Source organism: Bos taurus, chromosome 11 (assembly GCF_002263795.3).
Source record: "Bos taurus isolate L1 Dominette 01449 registration number 42190680 breed Hereford chromosome 11, ARS-UCD2.0, whole genome shotgun sequence".
Lineage (NCBI taxonomy): Eukaryota > Metazoa > Chordata > Mammalia > Artiodactyla > Bovidae > Bos > Bos taurus.
This window is the reverse complement of record NC_037338.1, coordinates 77,594,948-77,610,666: the sequence shown is the minus strand read 5'-3', so window position 1 is coordinate 77,610,666 and position 15,719 is coordinate 77,594,948. Positions and strand designations below refer to the sequence as shown.

General features: G+C 42.2%; 1 long non-coding RNA gene and 1 pseudogene across 2 annotated transcripts in view; one reads left to right on the top strand and one right to left on the bottom strand.

Moving 5' to 3' along the window:
- The window catches only part of LOC112448818 (uncharacterized), a 412,466-nt gene that overhangs the window by 60,537 nt on the left and 336,210 nt on the right, over window positions 1-15,719 (top strand). The gene's annotated exons all lie outside the window — the stretch shown is intronic.
- LOC513245 (40S ribosomal protein S23 pseudogene) lies at window positions 9,275-9,786 on the bottom strand (annotated as a pseudogene).

The window sequence follows — 15,719 nt, the reverse complement described above, 5'->3', positions numbered from 1 at the left end:
TGTGTTGGAGAAGACTCTTGAGAGTCCCTTGGATGGCAAGGAGATCAAATCAATCAATCCTAAAGGAAATCAATCCTGAATATTTACTGGAAGGACTGATCCTAAAACCAAAGCTCCAATACTTTGGTCATGTGATGCAAAGAGCCGACTCATAAGAAAAGACCCTGATGCTGGGAAAGATTGAAGGCAGGAGGAGAAGGGGATGACAGAGGATGAGATGGTTGGGTGGCATCGCGGACTCAATGGACATGAGTTTGAGCAAGCTCTTGGAGTTGGTGGACGGGGAAGCCTGGCATGCTGCAGACCATGGTATCACGAAGAGTCAGACACAACTGAGAGACTGAACAACAACAATAGACATCACATAAGATGATGTTTCAGAGTTCATCACTCTTTAAGACAAACTTGGAAAATTTCTTCAATTGTATTACATAATACTTTTCACACTGAAGTTATCTGTCCACACTCGCTCTGTCTCCTCCTGAAACCTCCGAATATTTTCTGTTGATTTAGGTTTAATACCAAAAAGTTATAGTCAGTTGAAATAGTTAGGGTCTCACTGAATTTTTTTCATTACCATTCATAGCATGCTAAATAAGATTTGCACTTAGTACTGATCTCTTGGCTATGTTACTCTTTATACCTACCTGCAGAGAGAATTGCCCATCTATTCCTTCTCTGTTTCAGTCTTAAAACCAACCCTTGATCCCCGACAAACAATTCTTTCAAATCTGGGGTTAATCCATTTTGAATGGCCTTTGATGTAAACACTTCTAAGTGGCTTTAAAAATATTTTCCAATCATTCCTGTTTAAGTAACCTCAGGTCAGGGTAATTTGGTTTGGAGGGCTGGTTTACAATGAATGTTCTGGGGGCCCTAAAAGGACATGGAAAATTTAGCAAAGAGTCTGTAAATCTGTATACCCTTCTGGCATTTTCTATGGATGGGAAAAAAATTCTTTTTTGTACACACATATAGTCATCCCTCAGTATCCATAGGGCATTGGTTCCAGGACATCCACAGATATGAAAATTTGTGGATGCTCAAGTCCCTTACATAAATAGGGAGGACTGTTTAAAGAGGACTGTTACCCAGAAAAGTCAGCATCTCCACTTTTACAATATAGCATTTATTTAAAAGTCTATGCTGGGCTTCCCTAGTGGCTCAGTGGTGAAGAATCCTCCTGTCAATTCAGGAGAAAGGAGTTTGATCCCTGGACCAGGAAGATCCCACATACCTCGGAGCAGCTAGGCCCTAATGCCACAACTATTGAGCCTGTGGTCTAGAGCCCAGGAACCACAGCTACTGAGACCATGTGCCGCGACTACTGAAGCCCACGTGCCCTAGAGGCTGTGCTCAACAATGAGAAGCCACCATAGTGAGAAGCCAGGCACTGTGGCTAGAGAGTAGGCCCTGCTCTTTGCAGCTGAAGAAAAGCCCACATCTCAATGAAGACCAGCATTGCCAAAAATAGAGAAATAAAAGTCTGTGCTGATTTCAGTAGTTGGTAACAGATACTGGGTCAGTGAGTGGACTTGATAACATAGAAAGTAGAAGAGGATGTTCTACTCTGCAGCTCCCCAGAAATTTTCCTCTAACAAGTGCAGATCACATGGTAATTTAGCAGTATCTTTGCACCAGTGTTCTCTAACCCACCTTTTTATTTGTTTTTCCTTCCAAAATCAGGATGAATGATAACTTCTATGGGCCAAGTTAGGTACTGGCTGAATCACCTGCATGTATTAGTTGGTAACCAGCTACCATCTGTTAGTAGCTTTACTTTGTCCATGACTGTTCAAATTACTCATGACTATAAGTGATGAAATAAGATTAATGCTTTTGAAAGTATAGCTTGATTATATAATGTGGCCATTCTAATATATCTACAGGTGTTAAATATGCTCATTGTGTGGACCAAAGAGGGGATACATTGTCAGAGTGTACGGTGAAAGCTAGAGTGTTAAAAGCAAATGTGATGCTTTTCTATGAACATACAAGCATAACACTTGCTTCTTGATCTGAAAACATAAAATCTAACTGATGAGGGTGCATGGAATATACAGCATAGAGGTGTTAACTTGATGGTGCAGTAGAATAGAAGGAAAGAAGGAAGGAGACTGTGGGAGGTAGGGTTCGTTGGGGAGGACTTTAGCCTATAAATAGAACAATAGATGGAATTTGAAAGATGGGGAAGGGAGGTGAGCGGGTCCTTGTATGGTTGGCAGTACACTTGGAGCTTCATATACATCGTGGGACTTACATTTCATATTAACTCTGTAAGCCAGGAAATGACTGATGAGAAAACTGAGCGTTAGAAGTGGTATGGATTCAAAAGTTGCACAGATTAAAATAATTATAGAACGAGTGCTTGAATACAAAACTGACTGAGAAGTCCATTAAGAAAGTAGAATTTAGATCTCAACCAGGAAGTTAGATTTAAATAGTTTTCTTTCTCTCTCTGATTACATAGTGTACTTTGTAAATTATATAAAAAAGAGAGCCATGTATATTGTGGACCATGTATGCACAGATAGCTCTGTGTCATCATCACAGGCATGGGATTCTGAAAAGAGCTAATGTATCAGCCAAGGTTCAACAAAATAAGTAGAACCAGTAGAGCCATCAGGAAATCTATCTGTCTGTCTATCATCAATCTATGGATTTATTACAGGGGCTTTGCTTATCTAATTGTGGAGGCTGGTTAAATAGTCCCTATAGAGCTGCCTCCACATGTAGTGTTGAATCTTGAAGTCCATAGAGCAGAGAGTCAGGAAGGGATGGATATCATAAGCAGGCAAGAACCGCATAAGCACAAGTTTAAATCCTACAAGCATGAGCTGCATAGATCCTATTATGGCCTGAAATCTATGTCTGTTTTGGTTGTTTTTTTTCTGCCTCTGCCTTTTATGATGAGGATGTCCTGTAGAAGCTAAAACCCTTTGTCATGGACCTAAACACACATATAGGCATACCGTGGAGATAGTTCAATTATAGTTGCAGACCACCATGGGAAGTTGAATATCTCAATAAGCAAGTGACAGGCTTTTTGGTTTCCCAATGCAATATATAAGTTATGTTTACAGTGTAGTCTATTAATGTGCAATAGCATTACATCTTAAAAAAACCCCAAAGTACATATCTTAATTTAAAAATACTTGATTGCTGAAAAACACTAACTACTGTTTGAACCTTCAGTGAGTCATAATCTTTTTTTGCAGTATTACTGTCAAAGATCACCGATCACAGATCACTGCAGCAGATATAATAATGAGAGAAGAGTTTGAAATATTGTGAGAATTATCAAAACATGATACAGAGACACAAAATGAGCAAATGCCTTTGGAAAAATGGTGCCTATATACCTGCTCGATGTAGGGTTGCCACAACCCTTCAATTTGTAAATAATGCAACACTATCCTCAAAGCACGATCGGGTGAAATAAGTAAAAATGAGGTATGTCTGTACTTGACCTAGATGCTGCTCCCATCACTGGGTGGATCAACACATCAGTAACAATGAGTACGTGCTACAAAAGGACTGTTGTTTCCCTTCTACCCTTTTTCCAAAGTCTCCCAAGGATTCTGGGAAATGTAGTCCAGCCTACTCAGGTTGACACATCAGAAGACCATCACACCTTCTTTTCTTCTAAATAGCAGAACTGTCATTCTGATAACATGCAGCAACTCTACCCTTTTAGAACTAGATGTGCCAGCCCCCAAATAAGCTGGTTTTTTGGGGGTCATTCAGTCTAGACATTGTAAAAAATTTATCTTGGTAGTTTCAGAACAGAAAAGGTCAGAGTCATCATTTACACAAAGACTTTGCAACTTATGGAGAGAGAGCTTTCAATTACTATTCTAACCACACTAAGAATAAAGCAGGAATAATATGACTTGTGCCATTCGATTTGACTGAGAGGCTAAGACTCCATATCCTGAGCTCATTCCCACCTGACTTTGCCCATAGAAAAGTTACTGAAATGAATTTATATTCTGATGAATTGCATGCATACTTTTAGGTTAGAAACTAAATTTTAAACATTGGTCTCAACTCTTTTCTTTTCTCAGAAGACATAGACTTTCCCTGGAGCCTACTGTATAAGCACTAGAGTATTATTCTAGGCAAAGACAGAGAAGAATTTAAATTAAAGTCTAAAATTGGGTCTCTTAACCCAGGTACTCCACTCCAGTATGTAAATATCACAGCTAGCAAATAGGTAAATAATTAGGCAGTGTTTGATGTGAGATTGAATAGCCAAATGATGTATGTGCCGTTACAATTCTTTGCTATGATATATAATCCAATTGCAGATATAGGCCAAACAAATTAATGAATCTTTGAATCTCTCATAATGAATTTTTGCTAGCTTTTCAAAAAGATTAAACCATTCATTCAATCCATCAACAGTCATTTTGGAGCAATTGCTGGGCATGAGACACTATTTCTGTGGCTGAAATAATAGGGATACTTAAGATGTGGTACCAGTTGGCAAGTAACTCAGTTTATTTGTGACAAATAAAGCTTACTATAAAAACAAGAGCCATTCTCAGTAATGCTAGAAAAGTGTTTTGCAGTGCCATGAGTGGGCAGATTCCTTTCAATTGAGTAGGATCAGAGATGCTCTCTGAGCTGAGCCTTGAAAAATGGGTAGAGTTTTGTGGAATGGAATTGGGGGCAGACAGTCTGTGGGTGCATTGTTGAATCTGTTTTTGTCTGGTTTAAGAGGCCAGGTGAAGATAGAAGATATGAAATTTAAAAAGGGTACTTACCTCTTGATTCTTCAATTTATCCTTTCATTACTATGATTGGGACTTAAAGTGTTTACAATTAAAGTTAATGAATGTTTTATTGCTCATGACAGTTCACAGCAAATTAGTCTCTTACTTTCTTCTCAAAGTGGGAGAAGGCCCCAGGAAACCTCTCCCTGAAGCTAGAGCTGTGGAGCACTGGCTCTGCAGGATGCTCTGTGGAGGTGAACTTGGGAAGCAGGGATTCTGCCAGGAAGGATCCCCTATGAAATGTGCCAAGGCTGATTGGAGGTGGAATGCTGAGAACAACCTGGTGGAGTTAAGGGAACCAGAAGAGGCTTGGCCCCTGCCCTCGGGCAGCCTGAGGATCCCGTGAGTGTTGGCCACACTTTCTGGTCTGGTACTGGAGGTGGGCTTGGCCTCCCAGAGCCCCTGCCCTTACCTTCCCTGTGACTGCAGGTCCTCCCAGCCTCTGCCTCATCCCTGAGGATGAGCCCTTTTCTTTCTTTCTTTTTTCCCCTTCCTTCCTTCCTTCCTCTCTTCCTCTCTTCCTTGGCTGTTGTGGTGGTCATTAAAGATACTGGAATGTGTTTTTATTTAGTTTTCTAAGGAGGCTTTCAACAATATTCTGTTGTATCGAGTTGGCCAAAAAGTTCATTCAGTTCATTCATGGAAAAACCTGAACGAACTTTTTGCCAAGCCAATATATTCATCCTAGGATGATGTTATACAGAGTAGGATTGGGGACCCTTCCTCTCTCCCTAGAGCACTGCAGCAGTCCTGCTCTGGGGTCTGCAGCCCTATATCGCAGTCCCCACTTGGTGAACAGTGCTTCTTGCAAGGTGTCTCCTGGGCTCCCAATGGGAACAGCTTAGCTGTTTACATCTCTGTATACATTTTCATTTTTTAAAGGATTCCATGGCTAAAAGGATTTTAAAACACCAATTGAATCCTCTCCCAGGGTCCTCTGACTCTCAGATTCCATGATTAAGTTTATCACAATCAACTGTAGTAACTCCTAGGTCTACATCTGCACGAAGGCCATCTGCTGGACTTTCACAACTGAATATTAATAGGACTTTCTCTGCCATAGCCTGGGTATTTGTATCCTCCCTCCACCAATTTATATTCTAAGGTGATGATATTAGGAGGTGGGGCCTTTGGGAGGTGATTAGGTCTTGAGGGCCAAGCTTTCATGAATGGGGTTAGTCCCTTTATAAGAGAAGCCCAGAGAGCTCCCTCCCCCTTTCTGGCTTGAGAGGTTACAGTGAGATGACAGCCAGCACTGAGGAAGCGGGGTCTTACCAGACGCTGAAAATGCTGGCATCATGATTTTAGACTTCCCAGCTTCCAGAAGTGTGAGAAGTACATGTTTGTAAGACACACAGTTGATGGTATTTTTGTTATAGAAGCATGAGTGGACTGAAGCCCCTGCCCTCCACAAATAGCCCTTCTCATCTTCTCTGCACAAGTGCTGGTAGGCTGCCTGGTTGCCGCCCTGTGTTTGGTCAGGGTAAGGACTGCATGGTGAGGGAGTGTTGTGGAAGGAGCTCCGGCGGGTGCAGAGTACATGTCAGATCCACTTCAGTGGTAGAACTGGGGGACGTGGACTTAGTGCTGGACTCGGCTTTCACCTCACTGAGCTAATCACTGTCAACACCCCAGACCTAGACCTGGATGCTCACTTCTGCGCCAGTCCCATGCACACAACTTCCAGCTTCAAATTTATGCTTGCACATCTGCCACACACTTTCCGTTCCCTCTAGCACGTCTTTCTGCAAAGAATTCATTATCTCCCTTTAAAGCTGCTTCTCTTTCCTGACTTCCCAGTGAGGCTGAAAAACTCAGAACCATCTGTATTAGCTCCGTCTTTCACCTCGAATCATTTCTCTGGTTCCCGGATCCTGACAAGTTTCCTTTTTATTGTTTCTTGCTTCTGTGTCTCTTTTGCCTTTACCACCCCTCTAGTTCAGGCTCTCATCATCCTCCAAATATCGCAAACATGTTCTCCCTCCACTCCCATCTTCATGGCGAGTGCTCAGGGCAAATGCTTCTGAAGCCATGCAGGGTAGCAAAACGGGGAGTCAGCACTTGCGTGACTTTTTATCAAACAAACAGTCTGCACATTCAGAATCTCCTTCCATCCATCCATCCCTCCACCCCCAATGGGATCCTATCTGATCCTTATGAATAAGAATCCCTCACTCTCACCTTATTAGCCAAAGTCCCAACCCCCAAATAAAGATAACTTCTGCCACTATACTGTTTAAACTGTTCCTCATGGGAACCCATCTCAGCCCATCCTCAAAGCCCCATGCACACTCCACCATCTTTGTGAAATCTTCCCAAACGAACAATCCCAATCAGAAGACTTTTATCTATATCTGCCCCTCCTTGTGTCAGTTCACCAGATACTGTCAGATTCTGTTCTTTAGCTGTGTGTGTGTGTGTGTGTGTGTGTGTAGTATATATATGGCCATGGCATCTAAGAAGGAAACTCATGGAGAGCAAGGACCTGGCAGTTCCTCGACCTGTTTCATGAGTAACCTGGCAAATGCCTGCTCTGCTTCCGGAAGTCTAATCTGTTGGAAAAATACTGAAGGGCATCAAAACTGTGTTCAAGCTCTTATGTTAATTGATCATGATGAATAGCTCCAACTGTGTTTGTTTTTTCTTCACCTTGGTAAGTGCATTTTCGGAGAAAGTTGAGATCTGTCGTCAAGTGACCCATTCTGGCATATCCTAAGACTTATCATCTTGAGTTTCTTTTTAATTGGAGCTGAGAAGTTACAGATGTAACATTTTTGTATGTTTTTACAAAATTCACACTTTGCTCACTATAATTTATGTTTTCCTTAGCAACTGGTGGAAACGTTTTAAGGGTCAGCCTAGAAGTAGCAGAATCAGTAGAAACACCTTTTCTAAACCTTTCTTCCTTGTGTCATTAATCAAAAGAAACACACCTACTAACCCAGCCTGTCAGATTCACTCACAAAAGTTGCAATTTATCTCCAAAGCATTCTTGCCCCCTGAACCTGGTAGCTGATTGGGTAATGAGTAATTACACACCTTCAGTTATTGCTCTGACTTGGAATTTTTCAGCTTCTATTTTCTGTCAGTAAATGGAACTAAACTGCATGTGTTTTGGCTTGAGTATACAATGAATCAGAATTAATGAAATGTCATATCCATTAAAGCAAACTCAGAAAATTGCAAGCAAATATGGATAAGAGGGCTCTTAGTCCTCACTTTGCAGTTACAAGCAAAATGATAGTGACCATTTCACATTTCACTCTATACAATCTTCCTTCCTGCTATCACTCTCTAGGACTTGGCCTGTCCAGAGAAAAGAAGGAAGTTACCAAAGCTTCCTTGAAAAATGCCCATGAGGGAATCCTAAATACTAAGGGTAGTTAGGGTTTTGAAACCTGTCCTTTTTTCACTCAAATATGTGGCTGTCTCTCTTCTCTGTGGGAACTTGTTGTGACACTGGCTGTGTTATTTATTGCCTACTATTGTGGACAATAAAGCCAAAGATGGGCTGACAACACAGAACTGTAGATTGGCAATGGAATTTATTAGGTTTTGTTGGTATAGTCAACACTCTCTGTTTCCAGTGCTTCACACATTTGCTATTGAAAACATGTAGGGTAAAAGGTTTGCTCTATTGCTTCTTCTATGCATTGGTTTAAACGTGGAAATGATTATCGATGTAAAGTCCTGTTGGGGAGTCATCTTGGTGAAAGGCAGAGAAAAGCACTGTGTGGTTCCCCCAGATCCTTCCTGGTTTTCAGATGCCTCCTCAGTGATGATCACTGGGACAGCAGGATGCTCAGACTGTTGCTGCTGCCTGTTATTGTCTTCACTGTCCACCCACAGGTATCACAGACCTAGGGGGATTTATACATGAGTGGAAGCCCTTCAGTTCCATAGAAATAATGAAAAATTACCCAAACAGCTAAATAGAGAGAACCATAGGTTGCCTTACCATTGAGTAGCGGCCTCTGAGTTCCTGATTTTGGTGTGCTCTAGAGGCTGGACCATCAGTGCTGTGTAACACTGCAAATAAATGCCTGACCCTGGGGCTCTCTCAAGAATACCACTGGTTGGGGCCCTTCTTTCATCAATGTGCATGGTATTTCAGTTGTGACAAATGTATTTCTGTAAAAAAATAATGCATTGTCTCTTGTTTAAGTGATGCATCATTAATTCTGTTGTGTGTGTGTGTGTATGTGTGTGCACATGCATCTGCATGCTCAGTCATGTCTGGTGTCTGATTCTTTGCCACCCCATGGACTATAGCTCACCCAGCTCCTCTGTCCATGAGATTCTCCTGGTGAGAATACTGGAGCAGGTTGCCATTTCCTTCTCCAGGGGTCTTCCCAACTTAGTGATCGAACTCATGCCTCTTGCATCTCCTACATTGGCAGGCAGATTCTTTACCACTATGCTACCTGGGAAGCCCCTAATTCTGAATTGATTATTATTTTGGACATGCTGAGCAGCTTTGAGGATTTGTGGGATCCTTTTTTGTTTTTGGTATAGGAAAATTTATTACTATCGTGCTTTCATCATCAAAATTATTGATCTTGGTCTTTCCTTCTTGCCTTTGTATAAAGCCAAGAGAGAGACATTGGCTACTTTGACAACCTTAAAGCGGACTCCAGGAATGTCACCAACAGCATGACCTTTGCCACCAAATCCAGCAACCAGAACTTCATCATTTTCCTCAATAAAATTCAAGCAACCATCATTGGATACAAAAGCAGTGATTTTTTTGCCATTCTTGATTCGCTGAACCCTGACACACTTCCTGATGGCAGAATTTGGCCGTTTGGCTTCAACTCCTACTTTTTCCAGCACAATTCCCTTGGCGTGAGAAGCACCGCCGAAAGGGTTGGCCTTCAGGGCTGTGCCCAGATGGGCTTTCTTGTACTGCTTATCATGCCACTTCTGGTCTCGTTGGTGGCTACGGAGCTTCCTGGCAGTACAAAGACCGTGACACTTGCCCATCCTGCCGCGACACTTGCCCACGGGCCTGAGCGAAAGACGAGAATTTGTGGGATCTTATTTTCCCCAACCAGGGATCAAACCTTGGACCTCAAGAGTGAGAACACCAAGTGTTAACCACTGGGCCATCAGGGAATTCCCAATTCTGTCACATTTGATTTCAGCAAATTGATAAAGAGGGGATTAGGACCTCACTGGAGAGGGTGGAGATGACACTTCTTTCCTAAACTACTTCACAGGATGTAGAAGATCAAGCGTGGATAAAGCACCTTCTGAGGCTCTCGGGATTGTAGACACCTTCCCCCATGTAGGACAGGAGGCATTCGTGGAGACCCCTCTATAACCTAGCCTCTTGGGAGATGCCTAGATGTTAGTCAGTTCATGTTAGTATGAATTAATGACTTTTATTCCTCTTCGAAGAATGTCTAAAGTACTCAGCCAGTATGAAGATAGGGGATTTCGGAGAAGCTAGGGTTTCCAGGTCTGGAATAATTCTTGTGACTTTCCAGGTTCCCTGCTTCCCTGACCAAAGCTCCCAAGTCATTTATTGCCCCTTTTCTGACCTGATCTTCCCTAAAGGGGGTATGCACCCTTTAAATTTTTACTTTTATTGCAACAAGAACAGTTCATGAATGGAAGAGGAGGTAGGCTTGAACCCAGCGGCCTTCAGGGGAGAAATACTGAGAACTAGGGTCGAACTCTGGCCTCTTGGCTCTTGAAAAGGTGTCAAGGCCAGCTGGTTGGCCAGCTTCCTAACTCTGATGCTCCCTCCATGTGTTACTTCCTGAAAGGCATAGCCTCTCACAGATGCTGTGTTATATTTGCTGTCTAATTTATTCATACAACACAGACAGAAAGCAATGGGAATGATATGTAAATACTTCGCAGATCCTTTAGAGCATTTTCATCTTGAGAAATTAACCTGAATAAACCAGGAGTTCTCTGTTCTCTAACAGTCTCCCCAGAATCTCTCTCAGCCCTGCTTACTCTGAAGGGCAATTGAAGCATGAAGAGGATCCATGGAGAGATAAAGCAGCATCGCTAGGTCGGGACTCCTCAGGAGGAGATGGCAGGCAGTCATGGGCCAGTAGGGTGAGCTCCAGACCAGAAGCTGCATGGTCTGGCTTCTGTTTCTGAAGCTACATCCATGTATTACTTCTAGAAGGTCATAACCTCTTATGGCAATTTTGTTTCAGTATCTGAAAACTGCAGACAATGAATCAGGCAATCTCTAAGGATCTTCCTATCCAGCACGCCAGGCTTCCCTGCCCTTCACTATCTCCCAGAGTTTGTTCAAACTTATGTCCATTGAGTCAGTGATGCCATCCAACCAGCTTATCCTCCATTGCCCCCTTCTTCTGTCCTCAATATTTCCCAGCATCAGGGTCTTTTCCAATGAGTCGGTTCTTTGCATCAGGTGGCCAAAGTATTGGAGCTTCAGCTTCAGCATCAGACCTTCCAATGAATATTCAGACCTTCAATGAATGAATATAAGTGTAGTTAAGACTCTTTGTTTCAACTGCAGGGGCTATAGGTTCTACCCCTAGTTGGGGAACTAAGATCTCAGCATCTTAGTTCTTCCTGTCTTGGATCTTCCCATCTCCAGATCTGGTTCCATTCTGCCTTGAGGCTAGCAGAGTTTGCTCTTTTTCCTGCCAGTAATGTGTGAGTCTCTTTGTTTTCTGCTTCCCTGGCCCTTCTTTGCCTTCCTCCTGAGGCTTCCTGACATCTCACAGCTGCCGTGCTTTGTTCTCCATCACACCAGGACACAGCAGCCGGCAGGAGCCAGAGACCAATCAGTATTTGATAAAGATAAATCTGTGCTTAGAGCTGGAGCAGATGTTTAGCCAATTAGGAGATGAAACCCTCTGCAGAAGTAGATCAGCTTCCATCTGAGGACTTTGGATTTTGCTGTAAAAAGTACTCATTCCTTAAAAGTGCTTGTAGAATGTATCAAAACAAGGCACAAGATTAGGGCACTTGCGCTAGATTACTCAGTTACAGTGTGGCTTCAAGATACTGAATACTCTTATATTTAGAATGTTATAAAATATGGATATTTTAGAATGGAAGGGACTTTATTCCTTTTCTTCCCACCCAGTGGAGGAGGTGTTCTGTAGTCTTGTTTCTCAGAATGTGGTAACTAAACCAGCAGTCTCCCAATACTAACCTGGGAACTTGTTAGAGATGCAGACTCTCAGGCCCCATGCCAGACCTGCTGAGTTAGAATACACACTTCAATAAGATGCACAGATGCTTTACATGTACATTGAGGTGTGAGAAACACTACTTTAAGATATCCCATTTGTGGTGTTGGAGAAGACTCTTGAGATTCCCTTGGACAAAAAGAGATCAAACCAGTCGATCCTAAAGGAAATCTACCCTGAATATTCATTGGAAGGACTGCTGCTGAAGTTGAAGCTCAAATACTTTGGCCACTTGATGTGAAGAACTGACTCACTGGAAAAGACCCTGATGCTGGGAAAGATTGAGGGCAGGAGGAGAAGGGGGCGACAGAGGATGAGATGCTTGGATGCCATCACCAACTTAGTGGGCATGAATTTGAGCAAACTCTGGGAGATAGTGAAGGACAAGGAAACCTGGCATGCTGCAGTCCATGGGGTCACAAAGAGCTGCACACAGCTTAATGACTGAACAACAATGAACAAGTTATCCCTAATAAAAGACAACATATTGATACTTCCCTAGTGGCCCAGTGGTTAAGACTCCATGCTTCCACTGCAAGGGGTATAGGTTCGATCCCCAGTTGGAGAACTAAGATCTTGGCATGCTGTATGAATAGCCAAACAATAAATAAAATAGTAAAATACAGAGGTGATTCACATGTTTAATGGGCTGTGTGAAACACCAGTCTGAGATTATTGTTGTTTTACAGTCTTCTGAATTCATGGCTGCAGTCACCTCACCATTCACAGACCACTCTAAGATATCCCTGATCAAAAGACAACATATCTTAGTTTAAACACACTCAGACACAAGATGCTACCAACTTATTGCAGGGTGTTCAGTTTGGGAATACCTCTGAGCCTCAGAACAGGCTTCCTAATAATAAAAAGAATAGTAAGTATTTACTTAATTCTGACCAAGTGACTTCTTTTAAATGCTTTATAAGTATGTGCTGCTTTGTTTTGCAGTCATAGCAACCAGGTGAGATAAATACTGTTTGTTTTTGTTCAATTTAATCTCCACAACACATGGATGAGGGGGATATACTTTTATTTCCCATTTTCTATATGAGAAAGCTAAGACCTGAGAAAATGAATAAGCTGCCCAAGTCACATGGCTGGAGAGTGACTCATAAGCTCTAACCTAAGTAGTTTGACTCCAGAGCCCAACCTAACCACTATACTCTATGCTTATTCATTTTAGTAATAAAGGTGTCCCTTTCTGTAGTGTCTGACCATCTGTATTCTAGAAGTACAAATAAAATTTTATGTTTTTCTTATGTGAAAACTCAACTTATATGGCACCAACTCTCATGATCACTATTTTTGATATGTTCTTCATTGATGTAATTATATATCCTCCCCATGTTAGTCAAATGCTAGTCTGTAATGGTATAGACCTAACAGAAGCAGAAGATATTAAGAAGAGGTGGCAATAATACACAGAAGAACTGTACAAAAAAGATCTTCAGAACCCAGATAATCACGGTGGTGTGATCACTCACCTAGAGCCAGACATCTTGGAATGTGAAGTCAAGTGGGCCTTAGGAAGCATCACTATGAACAAAGCTAGTGGAGGTGATGGAATTCCAGTTGAGCTATTTCAAATCCTAAAAGATGGTGCTGTGAAAGTGCTAAACTCAATATGCCAGCAAATTTGGAAAACTCAGCAGTGGCCACAGGACTGGAAAAGGTCAGTTTTCATTCCAGTTCCTAAGAAAGGCAATGCCAAAGAATGCTCAAACTACCGCACAATTGCACTCATCTCACACGCTAGTAAAGTAATGCTCAAAGTTCTCCAAGCCAGGCTTCAGCAATATGTGAACCGTGAACTTCCAGATGTTCAAGCTGGTTTTAGAAAAGGCAGAGGAACCAGAGATCAAATTGCCAACATCCAATGGATCATCAGAAAAGCAAGAGAGTTCTAGAAAAACAACTATTTCTGCTTTATTGAATATGCCAAAGCCTTTGTCTGTGTGGATCACAATAAACTGTGGAAAATTCCGAAAGAGATGGGAATACCAGACCACCTGACCTGCCTCTTAAGAAACCTGTATGCAGGTCAGGAAGCAACAGTTAGAACTGGACATGCAACAAGAGACTGGTTCCAGATAGGGAAAGGGGTACGTCAAGGCTATATATTGTCACCCTGCTTATTTATATTTATATGTATATTGTCACTCTGCTTATTTAAACCATAAACTTATATGCAGAGTACATCATGAGAAACCCTGGGCTGGAAGAAGCAGAAGCTGGAATTAAGATTGCCGGGAGAAATATCAATAACCTCAGATATGCAGATGACACCACCCTTAGGGCAGAAAGTGAAGAGGAACTAAAAAGCCTCTTGATGAAAGTGAAAGAGGAAAGTGAAAAAGTTGGCTAAAAGTTTAACATTCAGAAAACTAAGATCATGGCATCCGGTCCCATCGCCTCATGGCAAATAGACGGGGAAACAGTGGAAACAGTGTCAGACTTTATTTTTCTGGGCTCCAAAATCACTGCAGATGGTGATTGCAGCCATGAAATTAAAAGACGCTTACTCCTTGGAAGGAAAGTTATGACCAACCTAGATATCATATTGAAAACCAGAGATATTACTTTGCCAACAAAGGTCTGTCTAGTCAAGGCTATGGTTTTTCCTGTGGTCATGTATGGATGTGAGAGTTGGTCTATAAAGAAAGCTGAGTGCTGAAAAATTGATGGTTTTGAACTGTGGTGTTGAAGAAGACTCTTGAGCCTCCCTTGGACTGCAGGGAGATCCAACCAGTCCATCCTAAAGGAACTCAGTCCTGAGTGTTCATTGGAAGGACTGATGCTGAAGTTGAAACTCCAATACTTTGGCCACCTGATGGGAAGAGCTGACTCATTGGAAAAGACCTTGATGCTGGACAAGATTGAAGATGGGAGAAGAAGGGGTTGACAGAGGATGAGATGGTTGGATGGCATCACTGACTCAATGCACATGAGTTTGATTAAACTCCGGCAATTGGTGATGGACAGGGAGTCCTGGCATGCTGCAGTCCATGGGCTCACAAAGAATGGGGCACGACTGAACGAATGAACTGAACTGAACTGAAGTGAAATATGGCCTTCAGGGTTGTACCCTGAACCTCAGCTGTGTGGTTTTGAGCAAAGCAAAGTTCTATGGTAACTTTCAATGTGTACTGGAGTATACCACACCTTGAATAATGAAGACTGATGATTATACAACTGAATTCTCTAATGTAATCATGGTGTTGATTGGTAATGAGCTCAATGGGTTTTCACAAAGGCTGCTAGTAAGCAGTTTCTCTAAGTCTCTATTTGTCAGGATGATTTTTGAACCCAGAGGCATTCCCTTGAAGCTGACCCATAATCAGTATCATGTGCTTCTGCCCACACTGAACTCAAGCGATTCCCTGGCACCAGTCTCCAGTGTAGGGAGGGTGTATTTACACCCTGTGGAGGGTAAAACTTGATATCCATCCTGTTGAATTTCATCTTGTTAGCTGTGACTCATTATTCATCCTGTCAAACCTTTTGGATTCTTGAATCTCTTTCTCAGCATATTTGCTAGCTGGCCCAACCGTGTGTCATCTGAAAATGTGATCAACATACCTCCTATCTTTATTATGCAATTTGCAGCTAAAACTTCTGAATGGGCCAAAGTTGAAGGAAGCCCCTGGGATAGGGCCTACTCCTAGATACCTTCCATGCAGGCTGGTATCAGTTCACTTAATCTGCAACTTCTGGGCCAAACATTCAATCATCTTAATTTCTCAAAGCTCTTTGA